Source organism: Narcine bancroftii, chromosome 3 (assembly GCF_036971445.1).
Source record: "Narcine bancroftii isolate sNarBan1 chromosome 3, sNarBan1.hap1, whole genome shotgun sequence".
Taxonomy (NCBI): Eukaryota; Metazoa; Chordata; class Chondrichthyes; order Torpediniformes; family Narcinidae; genus Narcine; species Narcine bancroftii.
In genome coordinates, this window is record NC_091471.1 from 332242954 (window position 1) to 332260541 (window position 17588).

At 42.8% G+C, this 17588-nt stretch overlaps 1 long non-coding RNA gene across 1 annotated transcript; it reads left to right on the plus strand.

Annotated features, from left to right (window-relative positions):
• The first annotated feature begins 225 nt into the window (after nt 1–225).
• LOC138756578 (uncharacterized) lies at nt 226–7399 on the plus strand. The gene is made up of 3 exons (XR_011353167.1): nt 226–344; nt 2721–2861; nt 6411–7399. It is a non-coding gene; the product is annotated as an uncharacterized lncRNA (long non-coding RNA).
• Nucleotides 7400–17588: the final 10189 nt, after the last annotated feature.

Genomic DNA, 17588 nt, shown 5'->3' on the forward strand with positions numbered 1-17588 from the left:
GACATTTAAAAAGTTTCGGATCATCCGATACAACGGCATATAGGGTAATCCTGTATCCTGATCCACGCTGAATGTCTCCTGGGTTCATCAACTAGTGATGCATTAGTCCTGGTACAACCCTGATACAACCCAGAGGGATAATTCCTCAGCCTTCTTCAAACTCTCTGCTGAGTTCATACAGATTACTGTATTCTCTCTCTGTCTGTTTAGCTGCAGTGCATACCATGCCTCTATTTGGCTACAATATCTTTGTGGCGAAAAAGACCAGTTTGCATTCGATTCCAGCTCCATGTATCATTGCATTCAGCAAAGAAAATCTGCTGGTCTTAAGCAAGGATGTCAAGGTACCATAATCAACCCTATTTACTGTATATAGGGAATGGGGGAATTAAAGAAACATGAAACTTTCAACTGTTTTACATGGATCAAGACTGATAGGCATATTAGTTATATTTTTCATGCATCATTTTAATTAACGTTCAAGCTATGTAACTGCTTTATTTCAGTTTGACTAAGAATTTTATTGATAACCAAGAACAGTAAAACCCCTTGTATTTGGCACCTATGGGGATTGGTAGATGCCAGATAAATGAATTTTCTGGTTGCCTGAGATTACATGTTGCATGATTAACAAAAGACGAGGTGCACTAATTTTAAACCCGTATTTTTTATCCAAAATCTTTTGCCAGTTGCTTGAATTCTGGATGACAGGGTTTGTTTTTTTTTTAAAAAACTGTCTATCCCAGGTGGGAAAGTGGAAATGCTAGTGTCCTCAGTTCTGTGATGGAAAATGCAACTAGTGTCCTATCACCTGCTCAATATCTAACAACCCTTTTTTTGTGGGGGGAAAAAAAAACATGTACACACTGGGTGAAATCAAACTAGGGACTATATAAAGACCAAGGTATAAAATATTTCTCATTAGAATGTCCATTACAAATACCTTGTTTCTGAGTATTCCAAGTGGTGGAAAAAAGACCAGATTCATTAAGGAGTGTTCAAGCATCAGAAGATGTAGGTCACTGGGAAGTCATGGGCAAGGCGAGGAGCATTTCTAATGGAGAGATATTTTAATGTTATCCACGCACTTCAATTCCTTTATTATCATGGACGTAATACACAAAATTTGTTTATGTTTGCCTGCCGTAAAGGCATACAAAGAGGTGGCATTAACCAGCGTTCCCACCAGAGAGAGAAAAGCAAGAGATTCCTTTCCGAGGCACTGAGTGTCTGTGTATTCACCTCCTGCATTCCTGTAACTTCCTCTTGGCTTCCTGTACGTCCCAGAAGTGAACCCAAGCTCGAGTTCCAAACCTCTGATTTGACAAGGAAGCGGTTAACATCCAAGGCAATTCTGGAGCCCTGCTCACCATCAGCACCCTCACAAATTCCAGTCCCAATACCTAGTTTCCACAACCCAGTCTCCAGCAGCCTGGTGAGAGTCCTGGGGCTAGTGAGCCCATCGTTGGTCGACTGCTGTCATTACCTTCCCTGCAGCATCCTCTCCCAGGTTCCTTCTCAGGAGAGGGGGTTTTCTCCTCCTCCTCTGGTGTCCAGCGCCAGTCCGCTGATCCCCTAGACCCTTAAACCTTGTACTTCGCTACCAAGCATGGATGGCACCATCTCAGAAACTGATCTTGCCAATGTTTGAAAAACACACCATTGACCCTTTCTAAAGGCCATGTGCAGTAGGACCCTGTGGTGGAGTACTGTCTCCCCTCCCCCTCTGCACCCAAACCACCATTACAGCAGCTGCAGCAGGGCTGCCACTTGAACAGATGTGCAGGGTGTGGAGACAGATCTGTTGATACATATTCAGAATTAAGTAATCAATGAAAGTGGTGCAGTCATTACATGGGACCAGAGGATCCATAATTATGGGACTCGCTTCTTGTCTGTCACCATCACACTCATCTGCTTTAGGATCCACTGTACTCCATGTTTAGAGGAAGAAAACAAAGCTGAGGAGGAACCATGGAAATCAGTGAAATAAGGCAACCTTGCAGAAGGTGGATTTCTCCCAAGGGTATCCAACACACTGACAGACTTTACATCAACAAATATAACAATTTCTCCAGGAAGGCCGACACACTGATAAAATTTCTAATCCTATCCAGTGCCAGGACATCTCCCAGTTTGTGTTGAAAAAGGAAGTTTTGCATTGAAGCTTCTCCCATGACTTCAGAATACTCCAAAATATTCACAGGGTACTTTCCAAAATGTAGACAGACAATGAATGAAGCAAGCCTGACAAACAATGTGCACACATAACTCCACAAATAATGTGGTAATCATCAGATGTCCAGTTTTCAATATAAATTGAAGGATAAACTTACTTGATCAGTGATTATAGCCCCTTTCTCTCCCTCAAAATAATGCTGAAATCCACCTTGGACAGCAGATGATTTTTCAATTCAACATCCCATTGGAAAGACACTATAGCATTATTCTTAAGTGTCTGTCTGGATTGCTGACTTATCTTTAAAATGGGTCCCAAACCCACAACTTGCAGACTTTGAGGTTTTACTAATTAAGAGAAAGCATAAACTGTTGTATTGGTGAAGATGTATGTAATGTTAATGTATTTGTAATGATGACTGAATACTATAGAAATATCTTGGAGCTGAACACATTTGCAGTGTATTGCCTGGAATGTGAACATATCCAGCAAACACTTCATGTTTGCACAAACCTGATCTGTATCATGTAATTTCATACAGACTGAACACCTGATGATTTCTCTGAGGGAGATTCAGATGCTGTGTACCAAGAACCCATCTGACAGATCAAACCTTCCTTTGATGGAAGTGAGCTATGGATCTCCAGACATTCCACAGATGATCTCTTTTGAAGTGAAAGAGGTACTGTAAGGCACAGATCAAAGCCTTGTATGAAATACCACTGTTTTTGAAATAGAAGGCATTGTGCCTCGTCAACTCTGCTTCTGAGTTTTAAGAAGAATTTCAAACTACAGCAACTATAAAGGAGCAAGTATTTTGGCTTGGACCACTGCTCACATCACCTACTGCTTCACACTAACCAGGTTTGGATGGGAAGGTTCTTTACCAGATCCTGGGGCCTCAATTAGATCATGAGGGTGCATGACAGTGGAAAACTCTGCCTTTCATCAGTTATCAGGCTTTGGAATATTTCTGAATGGCAGGGACATTCACAGGCATTCAAAAACAAGGAAAAGATTTTGAACTTTTTGAAAAGTAAATGCACAAAATATAAAACCACCTTAAGTAATACTACAAAAACAATCTAAATATATAATCTCCTTAAAGTCCTGATCTGAAGCAAATGGACTCAGACCTGGTGCCAGATGTAACTGGGTGAGGATTTATAAACAAGTGCTGGGAAACCTCAGCAAGTTTGTTCACCTGCCACCATACTCTGTACAGATTCACCGGCAGAAACCCAATTTTACATGATAGAGGAATTAGGGGATATGGGGAGAAGGCAGGTAGGTGGAGTTAGGTCATAAATTAGATCAGCCATGATCGTATTGAATGGCGGAGCAGGCTCGATGGGCCATTTTTGGCCTACTCCTGTTCCTACTTCCTATGTTCCTAATGGGTTTGAAATTTCTATTTGGAAATGTGTATGGTAAATTGGTGGCATTCATCGGGTAAATAAAGAGAGTCTTTTGTCCAGTGTAGGGGAATCAGTAACCAGAGGACATAGACTTGGGTGTGGGGCTGGGGTTGAGATTTCACAAGACCCCAAGAGATTTTTTTCTCTCTCACCTTGACCTCTGCCCTCGTGTTTTACCCTCTCCTACTGTAGGGAAAGCTCTAATTATTTATCTTTTCCATTCCATTCATAAATATATATTGAAGGGAAATAATTTGCACGGCTCTGGGAAAAGAACAATGAGGCTGAAAAGGGCTGTTCTACAGAGAGCTAGTGTCTCTTCTCTTTGGCTTGGCTTCGCGGACGAAGATTTATGGAGGGGTAAATGTCCACGTCAGCTGCAGGCTCGTTTGTGGCTGACAAGTCCGATGCGGGACAGGCAGACACGGTTGTACTCAATGGACAAATGGCTTTTTGTTGTGCTGCAGTAATTCTCCGGCCTGCTGCACTGGACTGCTCATATTGTACCATATAACCATATACAGCACAGAACAGGCCAGTTTGGCCCTACTAGTCCATGCCGGAACAAATCCCCACCCTCCTAGTCCCACTGACCAGCACCTGCTCCATACCCCTCCAATCCTCTCCCCTCCAATCCTCTCCCCTCCATGTAATTATCCAGTCTTTCCTTAAATGTAAATAACGTCCTTGCTTCAACCACGTCTGCCGGAAGCTTATTCCACATCCCAACCACCCTTTGCGTGAAGAAATTTCCCCTCATGTTCCCCTTATAATTTTCCCCCTGCAATCTCAAACCATGGCCTCTGGTTGGAGTATCCCCCACTCTTAATTGAAAAACCCTATCCATGTTGATTCCCTCTGTCCCTTTTAAAATCTTGAACACCTCCATCAAATCCCCCCTCAATCTTCTACGCTCCAGAGAAAAAAGCCCCAGGCTGCTCAACCTTTCTCTGTCACTCAAACCCTGACATCCTGTCAACATTCTCGTGAACCTTCTCTGCACTCTCTCTATTTTGTTTATATCCTTCCTATAATTCGGTGACCAAAACTGCACACAGTATTCCAAACTTGGCCTCACCAATGCTTTGCACAATTTCATCATAACCTCCCAACTCTTGAATTTATGAAGGCCAACATTCCAAATGCCTTCTTCACCGCTCTATCTACCCGAGTATCAACTTTGAGGGTACTATTTACCAGAACTCCTAAATCCCTTTGTTGCTCTGCACTCCTCAATTGTCCACCATTCAATGTATATGTCCTATTTAGATTTGCCTTTCCAAAATGCAACACTTCACACTTATCCGTATTAAATTCCATCAGCCATTTCTCAGCCCACTCCTCAGCTTTCCTATATCTCTTTTTAAGCTACAGTAATCTTCCTCACTGTCCACAATACCACCAATCTTTGTATCATCTGCAAACTTACTTATCCAATTCACCACCCCTTCTTCCAGATCTCAGCATTCTTTTCCCTGATCCCCGAGATCACAACTCCACTAGTTTGGCAATTAGTGCCAAATTGAGGTTGGTTTTGCTGATTCATGATTCAGCTTTACAATAAGCAGGCAACTGTTTTGACATGATTCAGTTATATTAAATTTGAACTCAAATATCCAGAAATGAAAGGGCAGAGCCCAATACAATACACCACCCATTTTGTGATGTGCATTTTAAAACCAGTCAGCAATGAAGGAAATGAAAAAAAGATGAGCTATCAAACAAAAGATTTTCACAAAGTTTGAAGGTGTCATATCTTTCAACATCCAGTTTAAGTAAAGCCAACATCGTACTGAAACATCCAAATGTGAAAGGAACTGGCTTGAAGGGCTAAATGGCCAACTCCTGCATCACAGCAGCAAGGCTTGGGGTATCAATCCATCATTCCCTGGCTTCCTTACTCCTTATAATTAAATCTACCTGGCTTTCCTACTTGCCAACATTAACACAGCAAACACTGAAAGTGTTGACAGCAATTTCCAAGGTACTAGACCAGTGGTTCTTAACCTTTTTCTTTCCATTCACATACCGCTCTAAGTATTCCCAATGCCACTGGTGCTCTGTGATTAGTAAGGTGGGATGTGGTTGAAAAGAAAAAAGTTTGAAAACCACGATTTTAATCGTCCCTCATTGACTCGTTATGTGCTCAGTTTCAGAACTCCAAAGGAAATGGGCCAATGACAATTTTTCTCAAGCCAAATATTTCAGTAGCAGTTGGGTCTAGAGCAATGGTTCTCCACCTTCCCTCCCACTCACAGACCACCTTAAGCAATCCCTTACTAATCACAGAGCCCTGATGGCATAGGGATTACTTGAAGTGGCATGCGAGCGGAAAGAAAAGGGTTGAGAACAACTGAACTGGACAGATGGAAATAATCTGGTCATCAACCTCCTCTCACTACTCCAACCCCCTATCCTTCTGCTTTTCCCCCAGAACCTCTCTCTGTCAGAGACCTCAGAACCAAATTTGATTAACCACTTTTGTACAATCTTCTCTGGCTCTAATTATATTTCTGCTTTTTTTTTGGTTATTTCGGTTGGATTCAGCTCTGCTTCATCTTTCAGCTCAGCAGGCCATAGTTCCACAATATCCCATTCTGCACGTGCAACATGAATGACCCAACAGAGGGATAGAAATTCCTTCCCAATCTTTCCAGCGGGCATTTAAAATGCTTCAAATACCAAGCTCTTGTATAAAAGGTGGGCATGATTAGACTGCTCCACACTACAGCAAGTCAGTATCAGGCAGTACTTGAGAGATGGGTAATGGTGGAAACTAATAGTCTGACAAGTGTCTTTACATCTTTACACAGGCAAGGAAAATCTGCCAAATGATTGGAATGATCCTGGATGAGATTTTGCAGATGACGTACACGTGACCACACACAGCGATGGAAGCTCCAGGGTTGCAGTCACATTAATATTTCAGTGGAATATAATCCCCTTGAGCACCAATGTGCTGACATTGGTTATAACTGTACCCCCAGCTGTTTAATCGAGATAATAATTAGGAAGTGGCCAAGTGTCCTGTCTGAGGCTACTTGGGTGGCGGAGGCTCATACGATAACACGCCTGGACTGGATCATACAAGGAAACCCCAACCTGCCACCTGCTGACTAATTGTGGCTACAAACTAGACCTCTAGAGAATGAACCTGCTGGTCACTGAGCTTACACTGTGGCAAATTTTCTACCATTGGCAGAGGGAGATCATGTCACTGGTTCAAACGTGCACTGATGATCCCCATGTGAAAGGAACACCATAGCTCTCTATCCTATTCATCACATCACAGACAGAGCCTGAATTTCTGTGTAAATAGAAGTTTTCTTGGGTTAATCACAGAAGGAGCTTTTTTTTTAAATTGAGTGATTTGTTGGAAAATAAAGACTAAAACGTAAAATAAGCCAAAACCTATATAAAAAAAACAATTCTTCAAATCTACGAATAAAAAGCCTATTCATTTTTTAAAATAGAGCTTTATTTTAACTATTTTGTTTTAAAACTGTCCTTTTAAAATATTTTTTTCTGGTTTGTCGAAAGCATTTGATATGGTCAACGCAATGCTATTACTGCACCAGTGACCCGGATTCAAATACATTGCTATCTGCAAGGAGTTTGTACATTCTCTCTGTGTCTGTGTGGATTTCCTCTGGGTGCTCTGGTTTCCTCCCACCCTTCAAAGCATACAGGGGTTGCAGGTGAATTGAGGTATTTAGGCACCATGGGCCTGTTACCATGCTGTATGTCTAAATTTAATTTTAACATTTTAATTGACATGTTAACAGAGCACAATATTATAAGATCCTCCTGTAGAATAAAGTGAAAATACAATGTCAATGGTGTTATGTACAATCTACTGGTAGTGACATTTTAAAAACTATTTTGCACCAGATATAAAACCAAATACAAAGCACTGGAAATGTGGGAAAAATAACAAATAGCTGGAGTTATTCAGTGGGTTGAGCAGCATCTGTGGAGGCAAAGAGATGGCAAACATTTCAGGTTAAGATCCTGGACTAAAAGCAGGAAAGACAACCGATATAAAGAGATGGAGAAGTGAGATAGGATGAGTGGGCGAAATGAAGAGGGGTGAAGGATGATGGGCAGATGGAGCCAATGACGATGACAGGCTCTTTTAGATCAGAGTCTTCATTCTGGATCATGTTCATCATGTGCGGTGTTTCACTGTGACAGCAAATAGTTGCAGTTCAAGAGGCCTGTTACTTCACATGCAGTAACAGTTAGTCTCACTCACCTGCTCCCTTCCCACTGTCCTTTCCTTTTAAATACTCATCAAACTCCCTCTCCAGCACGACAACCAACTCCATGTGTCTGAGCAATGATTTGACACATTAACCCCTTGTTATTTAGACATGATGTCTTTAACAAGTATATTCTGGCTTTCCCTAATCAATCCATACTTGTCAAAGTATTTAGAGAATTTTTGTGGGGAAATTAACAGGTCTGTAATTACTGAGTTTGGCACCCATTGTAAATAGGCTATAACACTGGCAGTTTTTCTTCTCGGGCACTACACTAAACTGATAGACATTTGTAGTAAATTATGGCCCAATTTCCCCCCCCATCAAAGGGTAACCAATTTATACAAGATAGAAGTAGGTCCTTTGGCTCAACTCATCCATACTGACCAAGGCACTTTCCTGACCTAAACTTTAGCCAAACAATCTGCTGGAAGATCTCAACGAGTCAAGCAGCATCAGTGGGGGAACAAAAAAGAATGGTCAATGTTTTGACCTGAAACTCTTTATCAAGACTGGAGATATGTACGAGTGAAGGTAGGGAGGACTGGAACAGGTGCCTCATGGACAATTGGTGCACTAGATTGAGATGAAACACAGTAGACCAATGCAGTAGATTGGTAGATGCCATACAAAGGGAGAGAGATGAGAAGGACAAAGAGGTTAGGGTGGAATGGATGATTAGCAAACAAAAAATGCCAGTGCTGACATCTGATAAGAGGTGAGAATGGTGGCACAGGGAGCGGGTAAGAGAGCAGAAGAATGCAATGGGGAGATGGGGAAAGAGGGGCATGAAACCAAAAAGGAGGGACAATGAGCCTTATCTACTACCAGAATGAGGCTCAACACAAAATAGAGGGACAACACATTGTTCCTGGGAGTCTACGTTTCAATGGTATAAATAATAAACTTTCCATTTTCAGGTAATGAGTCCCCTCTCATCTCCTGCACCCCTCTTGCTCTTTCCCTCCACCACCTTCTTTGTTCCCTGTTCCATCTCCACCCCACCCTCTATCCATTCTCATTCCCCAACTTCCTCTGACAGCTTGTTTCATAACACCCACCACCCTCTGTGCAGAAAAACCTGCCTCTCATGTCCACATTAAGGCGCTGTCTCACCAACGTCCTCTACGGCTTTAATGTGATGTCACAACTCTTGTACTTAGTGCTTTGTCTGATAATGGGAAGCATCTCATGTGCCTTCTTCCCCACTTCATCTGCCTGCCACTGTCAGGAACTACACATTTACATCCTTGGTTCTCGGTGTACACTCCAGGGCTGTCATTTATTGTATAAATCCTCTGGTTTAACTTCCCAAATTTCATCACATCCCACTTGTTAAATCCCATCTGCTATTTCTTTGCTCATGTTCCCCAGTTGATCTAAATCCTGTTGTAACCTTTGATAGCATTTTCCATTTTGAACTACATCATCAGTTTTTCAAGTCATCCACAAAATGACCACCAGTAATATGCCAACTGCATTCTCATCTAAATTGTTAATATATACACACAGGAAACAAAAATGGACTCAACACCAAACTCTGCGGCACACCACTCGTCACAGATCTCCAATCAGAAAAACATCCTTCCAACTCCATCTTCTGATTCTTTCTACCACCAATTTTGTATCCAATTGGCAGCTCACTCAGGATTCCATGTGATTATCATGTGGGAACTTGTCAAAAGCCTTGTTAGACAACATTTACTCTCCTGCCAGTGAATCTTCATTATCAGCTCTTCAAAAAACTCAAATAAATTGGGAGATACAATTTCTCAAACAAAACGGTACTGACTATCTCAAATCAGTCCTTCCCCATCGAAATGCAGATAGATCATGTCCATCAGAATCTGGTTTGTCTTTGCAGCCTTCAGTCACAGAGTGTGGATACCCACCCTTCGGCCCAACTTGCCCACACCAACCAAAATGTCCCACCTGCCTTGTGTTTGGCCCATATCCTTTCCATTCCTTTCCCACCCATGTATCTTAATAAAGGCAATGTAAGCCACCCTCCAATTTTTGTTACCTCACCTGTGGTTAATGGTGAAACAAATAATTCTGTCAGTGCCCCAGCAAATTCTTCCTAGGCTTCCCATGATGTCCTTCAATACATTTAGTCAGGCCCTGGGGATTTATTCACCTTTATGCACCTCATCACCATCCCACTTCCTCTTTCATAATGCTAATGTGTTTCAAGATCACTGTTCTATTCAAAGTTCCCTTTCTCCACATTAAGTACTAATGAGAAGTATTTAACATGTCACCCAGCTCTGATGGCCATACAGATCCTTAAAGGGACCTATTAATTCTTTGGTTATGCATTGCTCTTAAGGTAGAAGCTCTTACTTTATCTGTCAAGGATATCTCATGTTCCCTGTTTGTCTTCCTTATTCCTTTTGTAAGAACGCCTACATCCTTTACCCTCAAGGGATTCATTTATTCCCGTGTCGATACCTGACATGCACCTCGTTTATCCTGGCCAGTACCTTAATAACCCTCAACCTCCAGAATACCTGAATCTTACCAGCCTTTCCTTCACTCCAACAAGAACATGCAGTCTCTGAATTCTTTCTTTCTCCCTTTTAAAAACCTCCTGCGAGCTTCTCCCAATCAACCTCGGGAAGTTCCTCTGTTATCATCAAAATGAGCCAACTTAGAAACTTTTTTCCTCATGAATCAGTGGAACCCTTTTCCACAACTATTTTTAAATCAGAGTTTCAGTTACGGGTCCCAAAGTGCGCACCCACCCCCTCCCCAGACATTTCAGCCTACATTGTTTCCCTTGTCGGGCCACCTACATATGGCTGAAGAAAACTTTCCTGGACACAATTTATTAAAAATTCTGCTTAACGCTAAAAGTAAAGGTTCCATTATTATCACGTAATGCTACATTTAGAATATAACATGCATGAAATTCTGTCTACTGTAAGGCAGAAAGAGTCGCCACGATTTCCAGCCCCTCACAGAAACCTGTAGCTACCTGTGAGCTTCATGCATCACAATTGCAAACGGTATCCTAATTACCATGCAGGAGAGAGGGGTGCAAACCATTCAGCTGGACGAGCAGCATCAGGGGGAAGGTGCTGGGGGGGGGGGGGGAGGACCTGCATCAGGGGGAAGGTGCTGGGGGGGGGGGAGGACCTGCATCAGGGGGAAGGTGCTGGGGGGGGGGGGGGAAAGGACCTGCATCAGGGGGAAGGTGCAGGGGGAAGGTGCAGGGGGAGGGGGGGGGGAGGACCTGCATCAGGGGGAAGGTGCAGGGGGGGAGGGAGGACCTGCATCAGGGGGAAGGGGGGGAGGTGCTGGGGGTGGGGGGTGAGGTGCTGGGGTTGGGGGGGTGCTGGGGGTGGGGGGGGGGGGTAAAGGACCTGCATCAGGGGGAAGGTGCTGGGGTGTGTAAGGTAAAACATCATGAGATGGGAATGTGTAGGGAGTTACCCTGTACAGGGCAGTAACAAGAAGGGGAGGTGTCCTTGTACTCCTGTTAGGTAAAACATCATGAGATGGGAATGTACAGGGCTGTAACAAGATGTAAATGCATCCTTGTACTTACAAGATAAGAGAGACATTGATGGATTGAGAGGCAGGAAGCTAGCAGGGAAAGGATAGCAACAGTTTTAGTCATTGGACAAGTAATGATATGATGATGTTCTAAGCATGTATCCAAGGGTATAAAAAATCACCATTTTGCTGATAACGGCAGAATGCATTCTCCGACTAACTTTGTTAGTCGCAAGTGTTACAATCCGGTAATAAAGAACAAAGAACCCTGATTTCGACTCAGCCTGGTGTTTGTCTCACTCATTCATGAACAAAGCAGACCTAACAGGTGTGAAAGCCAAAGCCTGCAGACACCGTTATGGAAATTAAAAAAAAACAACCCAGGGCTGGAGAAACTCAGCAGGTCAAAGATAAAGATGAGCTGGGGGCTTGACCCCGGGTTCATCCGCCTTGACCTCCTACCCCCACCCCCCTTCATGCCATCTCACCATCGGGTGCGCCGAATCGGCCTGAACCAACTCCAAAGGGACCACAAAAAGCACCCGGCCGGCTGCTCCAGATGGTTAGATGCGGACGTGAGTTTACACTAGGGGCTTTATATAGGGAAAGGTGACATCACGACGTTGGCGTCATGACGCCCAGCAGTGGGCGGGCTTATACCCAAATCCCCTCCCCCCCCATAATGCTGACCGGTTCCCTGCGAACTAATAAGATGACATTGGGCCCAGGACTGTGTGAGAATTAGAATACATCTCATGAGTAATTATAATTATAAAAGGGAGAGCATTTAATAATAATCAGAGCACATCGTCCTTAAAGTGATCGGGTGGTCTTTCTCTTTCGGACCCGTAGGTCGTCGGGTCGGCGGTGACTGCCCACCTTCACTGACCTTCGGTGGAGACTGCCTGTCTTCACTGACCTTCGGGGACGACTGCCCACCTTTGCTGACCTTTAGCAGCGACTGTCCACCTTTGCTGACCTTTGGCGGCGATTGCCCACCTTCTCTGACCTTCAGCGGAGACTGCCCGTCTTCACTGCCTTCCTGGCTGCATGTCTCAGTTACTGGGCTCCGTGACCATCTCTATCTCTCCCTCCACCCCCCCCCCCCACCCCCCACTCAGCCTGAGGGGTGGTATGGTCGGGGCAGGCCATGGCAGGTCTGGTTCCACCTCTGCCAGCTCATGAGGCAGTTCATGGACCTTCTGTAAGGCAGAGACACAAGGGACATCTGGAGTCTTAATGCAGGATCTCGACCCAACACCTTACCCGATGCTGCTGTCAGTCAATGCTCGTAATTGGTCAATGTGTTGCTTCCACCATTGGTCCCCCACTGGAACAGAGTATGAGCAGGGGCTCAATTTTTGTAAGATTACTCCTACCTCCCCTGTGGACAGCTGAGTCCACAGATTGTGGTCATAAAATAACATATAATTTAAGAAATAACATTACAATTTTCGAAGAAATATGGGAGCCATACATGAAACACAATAGAGAAATCCTACCATGGACTTCCACCACCTAAAATGACAGAAGAAGACAATGAAAAGAACTGACTCAGTAAAATTTCTTGTTTATTTTTATTGTGACATTGTTTAACGAGTTTAATGTATCTTATAGATTGAACTTCAAATAAATGGGGAAGGGGGTGAGGGAGGGAGGGAAGGGAAGGGGGAAAAAGGTGGAGAAAATGACACTATATATTTAAGAAGAAAAATGTCTGTATGTATCTTGGTCAATATGGTTTATAGTGTGAAAAATAAAAGATTTTTTTTAAAATCATCACCCCGACCCAGACTGTTCCCCCCTCTGTCCCCCCAGGACCACTTCCCCTCCTGAACAGGAGAGCACGAACGCGCCTGCCCCCCGTCAGTCCCGCAGAAGGAGGAAGTCGCCAGTGTGACTGAGCCTCTGGTTAGACAAATTTTTTTGTTGTTGTCTGTGGGTCCCACCTCAAAAAGGGGGGGGGGGCAGGTTCTGTTTCAAAAGAGGGGGTGAATCTAATGGTATGCATTGTTTTTAGTCATTGTCTGGCCAGCTCCCTGATGACACTCTCCCCTGGACTCCTCCCGTGGCCTCGGCCATAAAGGTCGAGCCACCTCTCCCTTCCCTGCATTTCCCTAGCTTGGATCTGGGCCAGCTCAAGTCTTAGGTACAATAAAGCCTATCGTTCCCCTCAGTTTTTGTCCTTATAATTATTGGGGAAACTGGTAGTGCCCAACAGACGCAGAATAGAATGGCTGAAGACCCTTTTTATTGTGCTGGAAAGATCTGTGGCTCTATGATTCTTTGGAGGCTAAAAGTGGCCCACACTTTGAGTTGGGCAACATTTGAAATGCTGATTTTACTCTTCACGCCAATGTCATGGGGAAAGGAAGGGAAATCAAGAATTATAAAATGTCTCCTAACTGAATCAGGGCCAATTATGCTAATTAAATATCAATGAGTTAGGTAACTGCAAACAAATTATTGCACTAAGTCATTCCTCCCCAAATATATCATTTACAGTTAAAGTTTATTGACTTCTCTGGTCAAGGTCAAAATTCCTTTCTTGTCATGTACATAAATAAAATGTTTTTATTTTCCTTTGCCCATAAAGGCTCACAAGGAGGCATCGCTGGTCCAACACCCTGAGCAAGAAGAGGAAGAGTCGCAAATGAATCCAGAAACATGGACCCTGCCCCCCTCCTGTGATGCTGCTGCCTCCTGCGTCCGTGTAACCTCTGCAGCTGCATGATCGTCTTGTCTGTTTCAGCGTGAAACCTGAGCTCCAGGCAGTGTCACTTTAACTAATTCTGAATTCAGCATTCTGTTGTGAAGAGATATTGCCTCTACCTCACCTCCAACACCTTTAATCAAAGTCGTCTCCCCTGTGTCAGTCTTTTGATCAAGAGTTAAAACATTTTCCAACAACAGTGACTGAGCAGCCCCAGTATTTCTAAGAATTTTAACTGGAACCTGTGATTCTCCCTCCTTTACTAAAACCAAGCCCTCTGACACAAAAGGTTTGAAAACATCCATGACATCCTTACCAGGTTTGGAACATCTGCTCTCCTTAAATTCAACTGTCTGAATGCATGCTTCTGGTAAAACCTCCTTTTCTCATCTTTTTTTCAACAGCAGACAATTCACAATTACATGACCAAGTTTCTTACAATAATGAGATACAAATCCAGAAGTTCTGTCCTTTCCCACCTTACCTTCATCTTTTCTCTTAACATGCTCCCCAGACTTAATTTCAGGTTTACTAGTCTACTCCACATTAACCTTCTGAACAGGCTTATTAATCTGTTCCACATTAACCCTCTGAAAAGGCCTACTATTTTGGAATATATATTAGTGAATTAGGGCAAATTCGTCTTCTAATCTAGCTATTTGCTGCCACGTCCCCATGTCTCTCTTATCCAGGTATAATTTAATCTCATTTGGAACACACCTTTTAATTTCCTCAATTAATATCAGTTCTCTCAATCTGTCAAAATCATTATTTTGAGGCACACCAATGGTCAAAACATACAGATTGCCCCAGAGCAAAATCCATACAAGATTGGATCCATGTTTTCACCAAACTCCTAAATTTTTGTCTCTGTGCTTCTGGAACCAACTCAAAAGCTTTCAATACTGCGTGTTTAACAGTATCATAATTTGCCACTTGCTCTGTAGTTAAACTAGAGTATGCAATTTGTGCTTTTCCTTTCAATACATTTTGGAGCATACGAGGCCATTTTTCTTTTGGCCATCTCAAGCTCTCAGTAACATAACATAACAATTACAGCACGGAAACAGGCCATTAGGCCCTTCTAGTCCGCATCGAACCAAACACCCCTTTCTAGTCCCACCTCCCTGCACAATGCCCATAACCCTCCATCTTCTTCTCATCCATATACCTGTCCAACCTTTTCTTAAATAATACACTTGACTCCGCCGCCACTATTTCTCCCGGAAGCTCATTCCACACGGCTACCACTCTCTGAGTAAAGAAGTTCCCCCTCATGTTACCTCTAAACCTCTGCCCCTTAATTCTTAACTCATGTCCTCTTGTTTTAATCTTTCCTCCTCTTAACGGAAATAGTCTATCCACATCCACTCTGTCTATCCCTTTCATAATCTTAAATACTTCTATCAAATCCCCTCTCAACCTTCTACGCTCCAAAGAATAAAGACCTAATCTGTCCAATCTCTCCCTATACTCTAGATGGTTAAACCCAGGTAACATTCTGGTAAACCTTCTCTGCACTCTCTCCACTCTGTTTATATCCTTCCTATAATTAGGCGACCAGAACTGCACACAGAACTCCAAATTAGGCCGCACCAACGTCTTATACAATCTCAACATCACCTCCCAACTCCTATATTCCATGCAATGATTGATAAAGGCCAGCATACTAAAAGCCTTCTTCACCACCCTATTCACGTGAGTTTCTACCTTCAGGGAACGATGTACCGTTACTCCTAAATCTTTCTGCTCTTCTGTATTCATTAATGCTCTCCCATTTACCACGTATGTCCTATTCTGATTCTTCTTACCAAAATGAAGCACCTCACACTTATCAGCATTAAATTCCATCTGCCATTTTTCAGCCCACTTTTCTAAGCAGCCCAAATCCCTCTGCAATCCTTGAAACCCTTCTTCATTATCCACTATTCCACCTATCTTAGTATCGTCTGATATTTACTAATCCAATTCACCACCCCATCATCTAGATCATTAATGTATATAACGAACAACAATGGGCCCAATACAGATCCTTGAGGCACACCACTGGTCACCGGCCTCCAACCTGACAGACAATTATCCACTACCACTCTCTGGCCTCTCCCTTTCAGCCAATGTTCAATCCATTTGACTATCTCAAAATTTATACCTAAAGACTGCACCTTCCTAACTAACCTTCCATGTGGTACCTTATCGAAAGCCTTACTGAAGTCCATATAGACAATATCCACTGCACTACCCTCATCCACATTCCTAGTCACCTCTTCAAAAAATTCAATCAGATTGGTCAAACATGACCTTCCTCCCATAAATCCATGTTGAGTGCTCCTGATCAGACCCTGTCTATCCAGATGTTTATAAAAAACATCAAAAAGCTGAAAGTATGTATCTGTATCTCCCTCATCCAAAGGAGGCCGTAGATTTACCTCTCCCCAGGAGTTACAGCCTCAATTCTGTTACTTCTCTCCATCTGAATTTTAACTTCTCTAATTGAAACTCTGTCCATTCAATCTTCTCCAAGTCATATTTTCTTTGTATTTCATCATCCTCAATGTTTTTCAGCTACCTCTAACTCAAATTTCCTCCATTTTTCTGCCTCATTTTGTCTGTTTCTCAGCCTCCAACACCCTCCATTGTTCTCTTTCTTCTTCCACCCTCAATTTCTCGGAATCCAATTACAACTCAGAAGATCTATTCGCCAGAAAATTTTCTGTCTTAATCAACAAATTTTCCCTCACCTACATATTTCACTATAATCCTCTGTATTGTATTTTCCTCATTCTTCAGTCAGCGATAATGCCTTAGAAATAACCATCAGTTCCTCTTTTCTCTTGCTCTGCAGCTCTGCAGGTGATGGTTGTGACAAAAATGTATCAACATCCATTCCTGCTGTTTTTCCACACATAAACTTTAAATTAACTTGAAAAAAACCCCAATTAATTAATAAATTACAAATACTCCAAAAGTTTAAGATCCCAAAACTCCAATTTTCAATGCAAAAGGACAAGTCCCCCAAAAGGTGCAGTAATAGATATTCACCAAGACAAATGGTTACTTAAACAAAAGTTGCTTTTAATTTTCTTTAAGCATTAAAACAGAATCACACTTTAACATCACTATTAACTTAACTAACCTAACTTAACCCCCTTCTAATTCTAAGAGCACGTGTATGTAAGTTCAGGAAAGTTCCTTGTTTCACAGTCCAATCTCACTTCTCATTCCTCCAAATTCACTGGTTGCAGGAAATTCTTAGACTGTGCACAGAATTTAACATTTATAAAGTTTACCAGGCACTGGTGCTTGAAAGGTAAATGGTTACCGCTCAGGAAGGTTCTTGTCAATTTTCAGAGAGATTTTTGTTCGCTAGACACCCACAACTGATTCCTTGTAACCAGCCACTTCAGTGTCTTGCTGAAGAAACTTACCCCCGCAGGGTTCTCCAGATGATAACCTCTTTCTTTCAGGTCACCACAGTTCCTTTTTGTTTCTCTTATTTCAAGTGAAACATTAGGCAGCCT